Genomic DNA, 16,574 nt, shown 5'->3' with positions numbered 1-16,574 from the left:
AAAAAGCCCTCACTGTCCACCCCATCTAATCCTCTGATCACCTTGTATGCCTCAATTAAGTCACCTCTTCACCTTCTTCTCTCTAACGAAAACAGCCTCAAGTCCCTCAGCCTTCCATCATAAGATCTTTCCTCCATACCAGGCAACATCCTGGTAAATCTCCTCTGCACCCTTTCCAATGCTTCCACATCCTTCCTATAATGCGGCGACCAGAACTGCACGCAATACTCCAAATGCGGCCGCACCAGAGTTTTGTACAGCGGCAACATGACCTCATGGCTCCGAAACTCATTCCCTCTACCAATAAAAGCTAACACACCGTACGCCTTCTTAACAACCCTCTCAACCTGAGTGGCAACTTTCAGGGATCTATGTACATGGACATCGAGATCTCTCTGCTCATCCACACTGCCAAGAATCTTACCATTAGCTCAGTACTCTGTCTTCCTGTTATTCCTTCCAAAATGAATCACCTCACACTTTTCTGCATTAAACTCCATTTGCCACCTCTCAGCCCAGCTCTGCAGCTTATCTATGTCCCTCTGTAACTTGCAACATCCTTCTGCACTTTCCACAACTCCACCGACTTTAGTGTCATCTGCAAATTTACTCACCCATCCTTCTATGCCCTCCTCCAGGTTATTTATAAAAATGACAAACAGCAGTGGCCCCAAAACAGATCCTTGTGGTACACCACTAGAAACTGAACTCCAGGCTGAACATTTCCCACCAACCACCACCCTTTGTCTTCTTCCAGCTAGGCAATTTCTGATCCAAACTGCTAAATCACCCTCAATCCCATGCCTCTGTATTTTCTGCAATAGCCTACCATGGGGAACCTTATCAAACGCTTTACTGAAATCTATATACACCACATCAACTGCTTTACCCTCATCCACTTGTTTGGTCTCCTTCTCAAAGGACTCAATAAGGTTTGTGAGGCACGGCCTACCCTTCTCAAAACCGTGTTGACTATCGCTAATCAAATTATTCCTTTCCAGGTGATTATAAATCCTATCAATTATAAACCTTTCTAAGACTTTGCCCACAACAGAAGTAAGGCTCACTGGTCTATAGTTACCGGGGTTGTCTCTACTCCCCTTCTTGAACAAGGGGACAACATTTGCTATCCTCCAGTCTTCTGGCACTATTCCTGGAGACAATGATGACATAAAGATCGAAGCCAAAGGCTCAGCAATCTCCTCCCTAGCTTCCCAGAGAATGCTAGGATAAATCCCATCCGGCCCAGGGGACTTATCTATTTTCACACTTTCCAGAATTGCGAACACCTCCTCCTTATGAACCTCAAGCCCTTCTAGTCTAGTAGCCTGAATCTCAGTAGTCTCCTCGACAACATTGTCTTTTTCCTGTGTGAATACTGATGAACAATATTCATTTAGCACCTCTCCTATCTCCTCGGACTCCAAGCACAACTTTCCACTACTGTCCTTGACTGGCCCTACTCTTACCCTAGTCATTCGTTTATTCCTGACATATCTATAGAAAGCTTTAGCGTTATCCTTCATCCTACCTGCCAAAGAATTCTCATGTCCCCTCCTGGCTCTTCTTAGCTCTCTCTTTAGGTCTTTCCGAGCAAACTTGTAACTCTCGAGCGCCCTAACTGAACCTTCACATCTCATCTTTACATAAGCCTCCTTCTTCCTCTTGACAAGTGATTCAACTACTTTAGTAAACCACGGTTCCCTCGCTCGACGACTTCCTCCCTGTCTGACAGGTGCATACTTATCAAAGACACGCAGTAGCTGTTCCTTGAACAAGCTCCACATTTCAATTGTGCTCATCTCCTGCATTTTCCCTCCCCACCTTTGCATCCTAAGTCTTGCCTCATCGCATCATAATTGCCTTTCCCCCAGCTATAACTCTTGCCCTGCGGTAGATACCTATCTCCTCCTTATGAACCTCAAGCCCTTCTAGTCTAGTAGCCTGAATCTCAGTATTCTCCTCGACAACATATGCGAAAGTAAAAGTAACCGAATTTGTGGTCACTATCACCAAAGTGCTCACCTACCTTCAGATCTAACACCTGTCCTGGTTCATTACCCAGTACCAAATCCAATGTGGTCTAGCCTCTCGTTGACCTATCAACATACTGTGTCAGGAAACCCTCCTGCACACATTGGACAAAACGGACCCATTTAAAGTTTCCCAAACCCCTGCTGAATTAGTTTAAACCCTCCCGAAGAGCATTAGCAAATTTCCCCCCCAGGATATTGGTACCCCTCTGGTCCAGGTGTAGACCATCCCATTGTAGAAGATAGTGCAATGTTTCTCCTGCAGAATGTTTGAGGTGAGGGACGCCGTCAGTGTCCCTGCTGATTTCATCTGTGGGAAGTGCACCCATCTCCAGCTCCTCAGAAAACGCGTTAGGGACCTGGAATTTTTAGTTGGAATATTAAACAAATATGTCAACGTTTGGCACTTTTAATCAGTTTTAGAGCCTCACATCATGGTGCTAACTCTATGTAATTCTGCCTTTTGCTTTATACTTTCAGAATATACCCACAGTTTGACAGGTTGTGCTCAAGAGAATTTAAGAGATTCAGCCCTTCCATTACATTACTCACTATTGTCTCCCCTCCTTTCTTTCAATCTTTTGTTTGCTATCTTAACTAATGCAAATTCTGTCATGAAGGGTGGGTTTTACACGGAAATACAAGTGGATATTGCCACTGTGTACATGCAACTCACCGTGGGAAAAGGAAATGTCATGGCAACCAGAGATCTAGCTAAGCCAGTGCTGAGCGCACTGACCAGAGTGATTAGTAACAGCAGAGAAAAGATCTCAAATGAAAAGAATGGAGAGGAAGGTGAGTAATGTAGTGACAAAAATGACGTCAGACCTCAGTTTCAGTTCCTTTTGAAAGAAATGACTGGGAATTAGATCATCAAATATGGCCAACATTACTCCCTTCCTCTTCGTAAATTAATAGTCCCATGTCCATAAAACTCCTACTATAGAAAACACTGAGGGAAAAATATCTGTATTCACAAATGTGGAAAATGGAGTTGTGTTCTTTTCCAGAACCACAACTTATGAAAGAGCCGTGACCACAATTATTCTTTATCCATATACACGGCAAAAAAGCTAATGTGAGGTGCCAACAAAAATCAGAAACTGCACGCTTTCAATACCAAGAAGGATGTTTAACAGACTGCAGTGTGCCTACACAATGTTCACTATCTTGGCTGTTCACATAGTGACTGGAGCTAAAACATGCTCCATGTCCCTCGCTTTGGGTAAGTGTGACTATGAATGTTTAGCGGAGGTAAAATACTTGTCTGCACTTCCAATTAATTTTGCAATAATCAGATTTGCATTCCTGTAGATGAGGTAATGCAGGCATTCTCAGTGTCAGTTAGCACACACAGTCTTAACCACATAGGCAGGGAGGGTGTTCAATACCTTAAGGTTTTTGCAAATAACCTTTTTATTTGACTGCTAATGATCGCAATGAATCTTGGAATAATAATGTTAATCAATTCATTATCAGTGTGGCAACAGTTAAATGTATTTAATCAAATTTTTTTTAAACTTATGTTTCATTCTTAAAACTTGGAATAAATAGGATTTAAAGGATTTAACATTCCTTACTAAAAATATCACAAGATACATGGGCATGAATATTGATACTTCACGATGTTTATTAATCTGATTTGAATCTTATGAATGTATTTAAAAGTTTAAATGATTTAAATGAGTAGTGAGTGTACTATTCAGTTCCTACAATGATTAGAATGTCAAATACTGCACCGTGTGGGAGAAAGACATATTTGTAAAGTTGATTAAAAAAAACTCAACAGCTTTATTACCTGTTTTGAATTGTGGATATCTGGGAGTTATGAGCAAGCTTTCAGAAATTCAGTAAAGTGTCTTTTGTCTCTGTGCCAAGTCTCTAAAAGGCAATGCCTGCCTTCCATTTGACCTTGACATTAAAGTACATTCTTTTGTTAAGGTGAAATCTGCCGGATATAAATGTCTTATTCCTTAAGGGCCTATGTTTGTATATGAGGAAAACGTGAAAAGTCTGTTATCAACAAGATTTCAAATGTCACTTTTACATTTCTGATACATATGACTAAAATCTGTTCACAAAAGAATTACAGGATTGCAAGACTGCTACAGAGTGAAGCAGTGTCCATTCTATTTCACATGGACGAAGGCAATATTGTTGACCTGTTCACCATTAGGAAACAACAAGAAATCTGTATCCATTTTTCAGAACAAACTCACATGAGATCCATAATTTAAAGGCTACTTTTATTTCCTTGCAGTTCATATGTAAGCCATCGATTACACTCAGTTTTACTTGAAGCATTCCAGATTGTAACAACTCACTATGCAAGAAAAAACACATTCTCCTCATTTTCCAATTAGCTTAAATCGTCATCATATTGACGATGTGTGCTTTCACTGACCAGGGTGATGCAAATATGTAATTGCTCTATAAGCTTGTAGGATGGACTGCAAGGAAGAGGCACAGCCATGAATTGCATTGCCTGTTTCGAAGGGCGAATCAGTTTGCCAACATGTAGTCCTGTGTTAAATATGGTGCATTCGCTGGGTCTCATACCCAACTAGATTGTCCTCATACCTCCGAAAATTTGATTAACTTGTCCATCACTGCAAGAAATGGCTCTGCTTTTGTTAATTCTGAATAGTTTACCTTTCTGGATCATCTTGGATCAAATGGAAGGCAATCATAGAGTCCCTATATTACAGAAGGGGCAATTTAGCATGGCCAGTCAACCTAACCTGCACATCTTTGGAATGTGGTAGGAAACTGGAGTTCCCGGAGGAAACCCACGCAGATAGGGGGAGAAGGCTACCGACCTTGGGTGACTGTCTGTGTGGAGTTTGCACATTGTTCCAGTGTGTGCGTGGGTTTCCTCCGGGTGGTCCGGTTTCCTCCCACAGTCCAAAGATGTACAGGTTAGATGGATTGTTTGTGATAAATTTCTCCTTGAGGTCTAAAGGCTAGATACAGTTGCAGGGATTAGGCGGGCGGTTGGGCCTGGGTGGAATGGTCTTTCAGACGTTTGGTGCAGACTCAATTGTCAAATAGCCTTGTTTTGCACTGTAGGGATCCTATGATTCTGAGGTGCAAACTCCACACAACCAGTTACCCAAGGTCGGAATCGACCCGAAGACACGAGTGCTGTGAGGCAGCAGTCCGTGCTGTCGCAAGTAATTACTTTTTTGATGGCTTATATTAGAGTTCTTTCTGTTGATACGTGTTGGTGGTAAATGGTTGACAGAGGCAAGTTGTTAGCCTGGAGTCCTGGTTTCCTTCTGAAGTTAAACAGTGACTGAAAGCAGAACCCCAAACTGTCTAATTACAATAAAGCAAACAGTTCAAGTCTGGGTCATGTGACAGGGTGATTTCAGGTTCCACTAATGAGGCCCTCTTGTTAAAACCCATTGTGTTTTGAACAGGTAACTATCAAACCATTCACACAACATTGGGGACGCAAAGTCACAAATAGAGTCATAGATTCATAGTCATAGATGTTTACAGCATAGAAACCAGGCCCTTCAGCCCAGCTTGTCCATGCCGCCCAGCTTCTATCACTAAGCTAGTCCCACTTGCCTGATATCCCTATATGCCTACCCTGCCCATGTAACCGTCTAATTGCTTTTTAAAGGACAAAAGTGTCCGCAAATAGCTCTGCATTTATCCATATATCGCTGGTGCTGATATGTTGTCTATTATACTTTGTGTTGGTGTGGCTGAAATGTTTATACAATGCAGAGTGACACATTGCAGGAGTTTGAGGAGTTAGCCTTAGTCCATTTTTAAAACTGCTCAGAACCTTCCAGAACTACCATTATGTGGTCAGCTGTATCCGGCCAGCCATTTGTCCAGTTAAAAAATAGTTTTATAAAGTATCCAGAATGATGTAGATTGTATTCTTTCCTGTCTTCGGAATTGGTCACCTGCCATAGCAGGAGTTCAACGATGCAAGAATGTCCTGTGAGGAACGATTAAAAAGACTGGACCTTTATTCTCTGGTGTTTAGAAGAATGAGAGGTGATCTCATTCAAATATAAATATTCTTACAGGGCTCAACAGGGTAAGTGCAGGAAAGTAGTTTGCCATGACTGAGGGAGTCTAGAACCAGAGACATATTCTCAGAATAAGGGGCAGGGCATTTAGGACTGAGATAAGGATGAACTTCTTCATTCAGAAGGTGGTGAATCTTTGGACTTCTCTGCCCCAAAGTGTACTGGAAGCCAATCATTAATTATTTTCAAGACTGATATTACTATGTTGCTACATCTTAAATACATCAAGGAATGTACATCAAGGCGGCATGGTAGCATAGTGGTTATCACAGTTGCTTCATAGCTCCAGGGTCCCAGGTACCATTCCCAGCTTGGGTCACTGTCTGTGCGGAGTCTGCACGTGGCTGCGTGGGTTTCCTCTGGGTGCTCCGGTTTCCTCCCACAGTCCAAAGACATGCGGGTTAGGTGGATTGGCCATGATAAATTGCCCTTGGTGTCCAGGGAAAGTTGGGTGGGGTTACTGGGTTACGGGGATGGGATGGAAGTGTGGGTTTGGGTGGGGTGCTTTTTCTAGGGGCCGGCGCACGCTCGATGGGCCAGGTGGCCTCCTTCTGCACTGTAACTTCTATGAAATCTATGAAATTCTATGAATAAAGGATACAGCAGGAAAATGGTGTTGAAGTAGAAGATAAGCCATGACCTCATTGAATGGTGGAGCGGTGTCAAAGGGCTGAATGGTCCACTCCTACTCCTCTTTCTTCTATTATTTTGTTCCCATCCAGAACAAGGGGCTAACCCAGCCAGATGCCTATGACAAAGTGCTCTCTCTTTCTCCAGCCAAATTCTCTCAGGTGTCCAATACAGTAGAGTAATGCAACACTTACTCTTTTTAGGTAAGATCCCTGGAGAAGTTTTACAATGTCAGTATTGGTAGTGTCATGAGCAAAACGTATTTTCTCTCTACTCATGATGGCTCCGGAGCGTGGCGACTCTCAGCGAGCTCACTCCCAAAGATCCTCTTCCAACATCTCTTACAACCGTACTAACCTTTTAAAACTTAATTCTAACACTGACACAATCTCTAACCTTTCTCTTTTATGTTACACTCTGAGTGCTTCATCCAATGTCTGCATCTATGTATTTACATTGTGTATTTATGATATATTCTATGTTTTTTCATGTACGGAATGATTTGTCTGGACTGTACACAGAACAATACTTTTCACTGTACCTCGGTACACGTGACAATAAATTAAATCAAATCCAATCCAATACTAAGTTCCTTTCTTGTTGTACTACTATTTGATTGGGGGCAATAAAGGACTTTGAGGCCAATTTCTCACATTAAAGAATGTATGGTTCGAATTGTTTAATGTACAAAGTGCCAAGGAATCCTCCTCATCTTCTTTGTGGAGAGACACCAGAGCTGAATTTACTTCCAGGCACAGAACAATCACCGGTTTGAGCATGTCCATTTTCAAAATTCTCACCTTGTTTTGCTTCCCTCTCTCTCTGTAACCTCTTCCAGTCCTGTAACACTGAGATCTCCGTGCTCCTTCAATGCTGGCATTTTGTGCATTCCCGATTTTCAAAGCTCTGTCATTGGCAGTCTTACTTTCAGCTGCCGAGGCACAAAGTTCTGGAATTCACTTTCTCTCTGTCATCCTTCGATCATTTAAAACAATGCTTTTAAAAAACAATATCTTTGACCAAACGTTTGGTCACTTGTCCTCTTACTTCGTTCAGTGACCCCAAGTCAAGTTCTGTTCGATAATTTGCTGCCGTGGTATGGCTGAGACCATTTTACTTCATTAATGGCATTAAAGAAATGCAACTTTACGACTGGCAGGTAGTAAGCTTCATACCTGAACCCAGAGGCAGAATTGTCTTACAGTTAGAGCTTGATATCGCAGAATCACAGAATTGTTGCAATGCCAAAGGAGACTATTCAGCCTATTGTGCCTGCACCAACTCTTCAAATGAGCAATTTACCTTGTGTCAGACATCCTCTTAATCCCATATCCCTGCATATTCACATGGAAGGAGGTGATCTCAGGGGGTGTCAAGGTGGGGTGGGGGATAGGGGAAGTGGTAGGGTGGAGTTCAATGGGCCAGTAGGGAACAAAAGGGACATAGTAATCATTTAAAAATATCCTCTACCCTTTTAAGGTCCAATGGCCGAGCTGATCAATGATGGTACAAATGGGGAGAATGTCAGTATTCAAAGCCTAGCCTATTTTTCCTCAACATTGCAATCATGATCCGAGATGTGTCACTGTGGCTTGATTTTGACTTAACATGTATCTGCCTATCGAATGCAAGCAGATGCACTGGCCACCCTTCTTCAGACCATAAGTATTCAGGTAATAACTGACCATTTTCTTTACTGGAACACCATTTACACCAAGGAGAGGCACTTAAAATCAGTCCCACTGTGAGATAGATGAAGTATAATAATCTAGGTAAGCCTGCTGTTTCTTTTCATCTTGCTTTCTCTAAATCTTACCTCTTCATAAGCCTAAGACCCATCTGCCCTGTGATAGGCTTTGTCAGTCTTCCTGGGCTGTGTGATGATACACTGTGCGACAGCCAATGGATACCTCAAAGGTAAAAGACTTCAAAATTCTTCCTCCATTTTGCTACAGATTACTTACCAGATAAGGTTACGTCTCGCTGCCTGGGGAGTGGGGGCTGGCTCATGCGAGCAGACTCTTGCATCAGTGATTTGAGAAAAATGTATTTGGCATGAACCCGAAATGTAATGCCAGCTCAAAAAACTATTGCCTACTCTAACTGCATCTTTACTAATAGAGTTTCATCCAGGCCTTAGTGAAGGATTGCTGCAGTCTTAAGTGGCACTTTACAAATGCAATATGTATCTATAAAGATTCTTGTTGCCAAATATAGTTATATTTTGGTATAGATCCATGTTGTGTCAGTGCTTTCTTACTTCGATGACATAGTTAACGACCAAAAGTAATTATATATTTGTGTTCTGTGTTTTATGTAACTGCAATTTTGCATAAAGTACAGCACATTAAAATTATAAACTATAAAATATTTAATTGCATGCCAGAAATGGTTGTGACAGCATCCCAGAACAGAATCAAACACGGTGCTCTGTTGTGTGAATGGAATATCCTGTCAAATTAATAAAACAAAAGTGAACTCAATTATTTGGATCATAGAATCATAGAATCGTATAGTGCAGAAGAGGCCTTTCGGCCCATCAAGTCTGCACTACTTCCCAGCACTTGGCCCATATCCTTGAATGTTATGACATTTCAAGTGCTCACTCAAGTGCTTATTTAAAGATTGTAAGGTTTCCAGCCTCAACTACCCTCCCACAAAGTGCATTTCAGGTTCCCACCACCTTCTGGGTGAAAATATTTTTCCTCACCTTAAAATTATACCCCTTTGTTATTCATCCTTCAACAAAGGGGGACTTTCCTCGCTGTCCATGCCCCTCATAATCTTATACACCTCAATCAGGTCCCCTTCTGTGATGCAAAGTAAACAACCCATGCTTATTCAGCCTCTCTTAATAATAATAATCTTTATTATTGTCAAAAGTAGGCTGGTTTAGCACACTGGGCTAATTAGCTGGCTTGTAATGCCGAACAAGGCAGCAGCGCGGGTTCAATTCCCGTACCAGCCTCCCCGAACAGGCGCCGGAATGTAGCGACTAGGGACTTTTCATAGTAACTTCATTGAAACCTACTTATAACAATAAGTGATTATTATTGTTATTAACACAGCAATTAAGTTACTGTGAAAATCCCCTAGTCGCCACACTCCAGCGCCTGTTCGGGTACACAGAGGGAGAATTCAGAATGTCCAATTCACCCAACAAGCACATCCTTCAGGATTTGTGGGAGGAAACCGGAGCAGCCAGAGGAAACCCACGCAGATACGGGGAGAACATGCAGACTCCGCACAGACAGTGACCCAAGCAGGAATCAAACCTGGGACCCTGGTGCCATGAAGCAACAGTGCTAACCACTGTCAACAGTGCTGCCCATTCATAGCTCTTCGGAGCGAAAATGCTCGATACCAGGCAATATCCTAGTGAATCTCCTCTATTTCTAAAAAAAATTCAGATTACCCAATTATTTTTTCAAATTAAGGGGCAATTTAGTGTGGCCAATCCACCTACTCTGCACATTTTTGGGTTGTGGGGGCGAAACCCACGCTGACACGGGGAGAATGTGCAAACTCCACATGGACAGTGACCCAGAGCCGGGATCGAACCTGGGACCTCAGCGCTGTGAGGCAGCTATGCTAACCACTAGGCCACCGTGCTGCCCTGTGAATCTCCTCTACACCCACTCTAGTACAATCATATCCTTTTGTGATGAATGTAGTAATTTCAGATACATTTCGTTGTAGGTAAAACTTAGTGTGTGTATGTGACTGCCGCAGTCATGTTTTTACAAATCCTAGTTAGAAAGACAGCCGAGCTTTTTGGAGACGGGGTGCAAGTAAAGCATCGTAAAAGTTTGGGCTAATGGACTTTTGTTTATATTAAGAGGGTTCTCTGGGAAATAGATAATTAGAGACATATGTTTAGCTTGGTAAGATGATGTAGTTAATGTGAGGAGCTACGGTATCAAGCATTTTTCAGAAAAGCAGTATACTTGAGTTTTAGATTGAGATGTGAGCGAAAGTTAAGCATTTGCTCACACTGAAGTTCAGTTAAAGATATGTCTGTAGACAGATTAGCACTCTCTTTCCAAGCAGTTCAGAATTGTGTGATTGGAATGTGAGCTGAAACAAGCTGAGAAGTAGCTTCTGAAGAAATACGGCCAGAGTTTCTGCATAGTTCTGACAGGATTCAGGTCTTTTCTTCAAAACAATGTCAACAGATCTCTTGTTCTCAAAGCAGGGTATCTAGACATCTCTCTACAGCAGGTATGCCTGAGTGCAAACTGTATTTGAAAGTGGATTGAGAGCTGAGATGGCTTTTTGTTGTTTGACTTGGAATAAAGATAGGAGTTAAGAGTTATCATGCCACTGTATTGATTAGCATTGTTTAAGGGGTAATTATAACCTATTTTTCTTGTGTGATGATAAAGATATTTTAATATTGTGTGAGTAATAAAATTTGTTTTAATATACCATGGGTGGGATTCACTTAATCAGCGATCGGGCGGAGAATCCCTTGTGATGCCGAAATCGGGGCCGCCGCCTGTTTGACGCAGGTTTTGCATGTTCCGCCCCCTCCAAGATGGCATCATCGTGTTGCGCACCACACGCTGTTGGGGCAGCCTTAGCACATCACCTGAAGGCCCTCCCCTGATGCTCCGCCCCAATGGGGTGAGTTACCGACTGCACGGGGAACGTGTGATCTCAGCGGTCAGGAACACGGGAATCTGGCGGGAACCGTGCTGCTGGCTGAGGGGGCTTCTGCGAGGGCTGGGGGGGTGGCCAGGCAGTGACCAGGGGGACACTATCTGTCAGGTCGGGTCCACGCACGGGCGGGGCCATATTTTAAAGCGCAACCGCTGCAGGTCTTCACTGTGCGCTTGCGCGGTCACTGACCCGGCCATTGTCCAGCCGTTTTTATTGTGGGAGCTGTGAGTTTTACACCATGTGGCTGCCCTCACTGGTCATAGGATCAGTGAGAGGGCACCGCCGATTGTTTTGACGTAAAACATCACAGATCCTCCGCACTTAAGCTCAAAAACAGTGAATCCAGCCCCATATTTCCCATTTTGCTTGAAGCCGTCCCTGATGCGAGGTATCCTTTCCTCACAGTCTTACAAAATTAAAATCAAATATTGGGGTTTCTGTCCAGTATCCTAGCCACTGTTCAGGTCTAGTCCAGGTCGTAACACTTCTGATAGTGTGGTGACCAGAATTGAACACAGTACTCCGGCAGTGGCCTTACCAAAGTCGTTTACAGCTCCAACATAGGCTCCCTGTTCATTTAATGTATGCCACGACGGACGGCATGTGGCGCAGTGGATAGCACTGGGACTGCGGCGCTGAGGACCTGGGTTTGAATCCTGGCCCTGGGTCACTGTCCGTGTGGAGTTTGCACATTCTCCCCATGTCTGCGTGGGTTTCACCCCCACAACCCAAAGATATGCAGGTTAGATGGATTGGCCATGCTAAATTGCCCCTTAATTGGAAAATAAAAAACGAATAATTGGATATTCTAAATTTTTTTTTAAATCTATGCCATGACTGATGAAAGCAAGTATCCCATAAGCCTTCTTAACTACCCTATTAACCTGTCATGCTGCCTTCAGGGATCTGTGGACCAACACCCTAAGATCCCTCTGCTCCTCTGAGGTTCCTAGTTCTTGCCATTCATTGAGTAATCCCTTCTCATTTTACTCCTACCAAAGTGTATCGCCTCACACTTTTCAAGGTCAAATTTCATCTGCCACTGATCTGCCCATCTGACCAATCCTTCGATATCCTTCTTTCTTCTTCACAGTCAACCAACCAGCCAATCGGCATGTCATCTGCAAACTTACTTATCATTCCCCCACACTTTATTATTTATCGTTCATATATATCACAAACAATAAGGGACCCGACACTGATTGCCGTGGTATGCCACTGGACACCAGCCTTCAGTCACATAAACAGCCATCTACCACCATCCTCTGTTACCTGTAAGAAAGTCAATTTTGGATCCAACTTGCCACGTTAGCCTGGATTCCATGTGCTTTTACCTTCTTTATCAGTCTTCCATGTGGGACCTCGTTAAAGGCTCACCGAGGCTGATTAAGCTTCTCCACAGCCACCTCAGCTGAAATTGGTGATGCCGCACAGAGCAACGGATGATTCAGGATCCTTTCTGTCCTCTGCAGGTCAACTTTTCGAAGGGGTAGTACACTTTCCAAGTGAGCTTTGTGTCTATCAATGGCAGAATTTTTCACTGTATACATTTTTTTGGAAATAAATTTAGTGTACCCAAATATCTTTTTCCAATTAAGGGCAATTTAGTGTGGCCAATCCACCCAACTTTCACATCTTTGGGTTGTGGGGTTGAAGCCCACGCAGACATGGGGAGACTGTGCAAACTCCACACAGACAGTGACTGAGACCCAGGGCCGAGATCGAACCCGGGCCCTCAGTGCCATAGGCAGCAGTGCTAACCACTGCGCCACCATGCCATTCCTTTCGCTGTATAAATGATGCATGTTTGGACCTGTTACAATCAATTTTAAGCTTTAAAAAGAACACAACATTGTTTCACTTTGTACATAATGTGTGTTGTCAGTTATAGCTCATAATGACCTCACTAAGATGAGCTAACAAGCAATTATACTAATCAAGACCAAAGTAGGCTAGGTCGACATTAAATCAAAAGAAGCTGCCTCAGCTGAACAAACTGAGCTCAGGTAAATATTTTGTGCTTGTTACCATGAGTGGGATCTTTGTCACTTATTTTAGTAATGAAGTTTATAATCTACTCCCTAGCAACCAAAATTCATGTTTGTAAAATGCACTTGAACTCTTAATTAGAACTCCTCATGTGATGAATAAACTTGTCCTTTATCCAATATTTCTACCAGGCAATCTCCACAGTATGCATGCCCTGATTCTCGTCACTAGTCTCGGATCATTTACTTGCACATTTATTAATGTATCATTTCAAGATTAAGACGCAGACTGGTCTAATCCCTGATTAAGCTTCATGTTTTCTTCACCCTCTGTAAATTCAAAAATAAACATGTCTAGGTTTAGCCAAAAGGAAATTTTGTAGATTCTGGAAAGCTTGTTATATGCTGTTGTATTATATGTAAATATAAGTAAAGAGCTAGGAACTAATTAGCTAGTAACGAATGGTTATGTGTAAGTGTTTCAGGAGCCGCACTTCACAGCTGCACTAGAGACAGATGTGGGGCGAAATTCTCCATTTGGGAGACTATGGGCTGGATTCTCCGATTTTCAGGCTATGTTTGGAGGATCCGTGGCGGTTTACGTCAAAAAAATCGGCGACGCCCCAGCACCGATCCATCGACCTGTGAGGGGCTAGCATCCACGCCACATAAAACTTCATAACAAAAACAGCCAGAGAATTGCCGGGTCCGCAGCCGCCATGCCGGGTTCCCGACCGCTGAGACCATGAGGCAACCACGCGGTTGGGGACTACGCCCATCAGGGTCCAAGCATCCGGAGAGGGCCTTCAGGTGATGTCCTGAGGCTGTCCCAATGGCGTGCGGCACGCTCCTCGATTACGGCATTTTGGAGGGGGCGGAACATGCAAAAACAGGCCGCGTTCCCGATTCCATCGGAAAAAGGGATTCTCTGCCCGATCATCGATTATGAAATCAGCGTCGAGGAACAAGGATTCCCGCCCTATGTTCTCCTGCCAGAGCTAAATTGCTCCTGATTTGAGCTCCCAATCCCATCCAAATTTATGATTGGGGTGAGGACTGTGAGGGATTTCTGAGGGGATCCCGCTATCAGGTGAGTGGCCTGATAACTAAGTCCCACGCTGGCCATCCCCCCTCCACATTGCAATTCAGCCACCCATCCCTGGAATTTCTGGTTTCCCCCTGCCTCCCTCCGCCCAGGACGATGGTAACCTGATTCCACTCCCCGCCCCCCCCCCCCCAACATGGACCTCCTAAATAAAGGCCCCCCAGACCCACTATATAAAGAACCCTTCCCTTCCAAAGACCCCCTAAATAAAGAGACCACCCACGGACACCCCCTAAATAAAGGATCTCCCCTCAAAGACCTCCGAAAGAAACAGACCCTCTACAGAGACACCCTGAAGAAAAAAGCCCACCCCCCCCCCCAGTGACCCCCACAGACCGCCCCAGAAAAATTACCCCTGTCAGGAAGCCCCCAAGAAAAGAGATCCCTGACAAGGACCCTCCTGGAAGAGGGACTCCTGTCAGCAGGTCCCCCCGAAGAGAGACCCCGGTATGGAAGTTAGAGAGCAATCCAGACAGAGTGGAAACAAAAACTGCTTTAACAACTGCTGGGCAATATACCTGCTGGCTCCGACACAGGAAGCACAACCTGTCAATTCATAGAATCATAGAATCCCTCCAGTGCAGAAAGAGGCCATTTGGCCCATTGAGTCTGCACCGATTTTCCGAAAGAGCATTCCACACAAGCCCAATCTGCACAATTCTACCTAAGGCAATTTAGCATGGCCAATCCACCTAACCTGCACATCTTTGGACTGTGGGAGGAATCCAGAGCACGCGGAGGAAACCCACACAGACACAGGGAGAATGTGCAAATTCCACAAAGTCACCCAAGATCAGAATTGAACCTGGGTCTCTGGCGCTGTTAGGCAGCACTGCTAACCACTGTGCCACCGTGCCGCAAATTCCTGGAGAGAGAAACCAGTCAGCTATGTTTAAACCCCTCAGATCCTTGAGCCGCAAGCCATTCATTCATTTCTCTTTGATATTGATTTTACTAGGCTGTGATTGACAGCTTCCACACGCACACTCCAGCTCTCAGCATTGTCCCATTCATCTTCCTTCACGGTTGAGTAACTCTGAAGTGATCTAACCGCAATGTTCACAAACATCAAGCTTTGATTGACAGCTTTTGGAGCTGGTGGTCCGAAACAAACCTGGACTTTAATCTGGTGTTGTAAGACTTCTTACTGGGCTCACCCCAGTCCAACGCCGGCATCTGCACATCATAGAATTTTCTATGCTCGTCTCAGCAAATAACATATGAGATTCAGTATATGTGTTTTTTTGTATCTATCTTTATGGAGCTGTAAGTTCTTTGTTTGTACAAATGCTGGATGAAGCTGTGAGTGCCAGAAAGTAAGTAAGAGTTAGAGCAGAGCACAAATGACCAATCACAATTAAAAACTTCAATTCCAATTTCGCTTCATTATAATTCGGAATAACTCTGACAAATCATGTTACATTTTTCCCATAAGTGTGTACAGGTGGGAATATCAGAAACAGCGTTAAACCCAAGGGGTAGAACTCAGTTAATTATTCAGGGTATAGTGCTCATAAAGGACAGTGAAGGAGATGGTGGCAGATCAACTGCGAGATAAATTAAGATAACCCTCATTGAAGGAGTAGGCAACAGAAATAACTACCCTCACTGGGAATCTCTATTTCCATTGATCACCAGGTCAACACAGGCAGGACAGTTTGCTTCACAAAATCGTAAGGACGATTTATGGGAGTGGCCAAGTTATTTTTATTGAACCCCCAATAAGATTGGGTGGAATCAGACTGGTAAATCTAATGTCGGGGTTTCCAATCTGGGCTCCATGGGAGCCTCAGGGAGTCTATGGCAAGACATTTGGAAAATTTGTAAAGAGCTGCTTCTCCAATCAGATTGGATGAGCATGGACAACAGAGTGATGGGAAGAGAGGGCCTCTGAACGGAACTCAAAGTGTGTGACGAAGGGGTGGTCGAGGGCATAAGAGTGGGTGCTTAGTGCAGGGTCCCAGAGCGGGCCTGGGAAGTGGGGGGGGTGGGGCCTCGGAGCGAGAGGAAGAGGGGTGTGAGACATGTGTGGTGTGTGTGAGAGAGAGAGAGGGAGATGTGTGTGTGTGCGTGTGTGAGAGAGAGAGGAAGATGTGGATTTTTG

The 16,574-nt window shown here is 43.9% G+C and overlaps 1 long non-coding RNA gene across 2 annotated transcripts in view; it reads left to right on the top strand.

The window, feature by feature from the left end:
- The first annotated feature begins 2,775 nt into the window (after positions 1–2,775).
- LOC140425712 (uncharacterized) overlaps positions 2,776–16,574 on the top strand; it is a 39,482-nt gene continuing 25,683 nt past the window's right edge. The window contains exons 1-2 of one of the 2 annotated variants that reach the window (XR_011947943.1): positions 2,776–2,828; positions 3,044–3,258. This is a non-coding gene — a long non-coding RNA (uncharacterized lncRNA). Of the gene's footprint in view, positions 2,829–2,917; positions 3,259–16,574 lie in introns of those variants that run through there. The other variant, XR_011947942.1, reaches the window with a different exon arrangement.

The sequence above is a fragment of the Scyliorhinus torazame genome, chromosome 6 (assembly GCF_047496885.1).
Source record: "Scyliorhinus torazame isolate Kashiwa2021f chromosome 6, sScyTor2.1, whole genome shotgun sequence".
NCBI lineage: Eukaryota > Metazoa > Chordata > Chondrichthyes > Carcharhiniformes > Scyliorhinidae > Scyliorhinus > Scyliorhinus torazame.
Note: the sequence above shows the minus strand (reverse complement) of the source record. Positions and strands in the feature narration are given on the sequence as shown.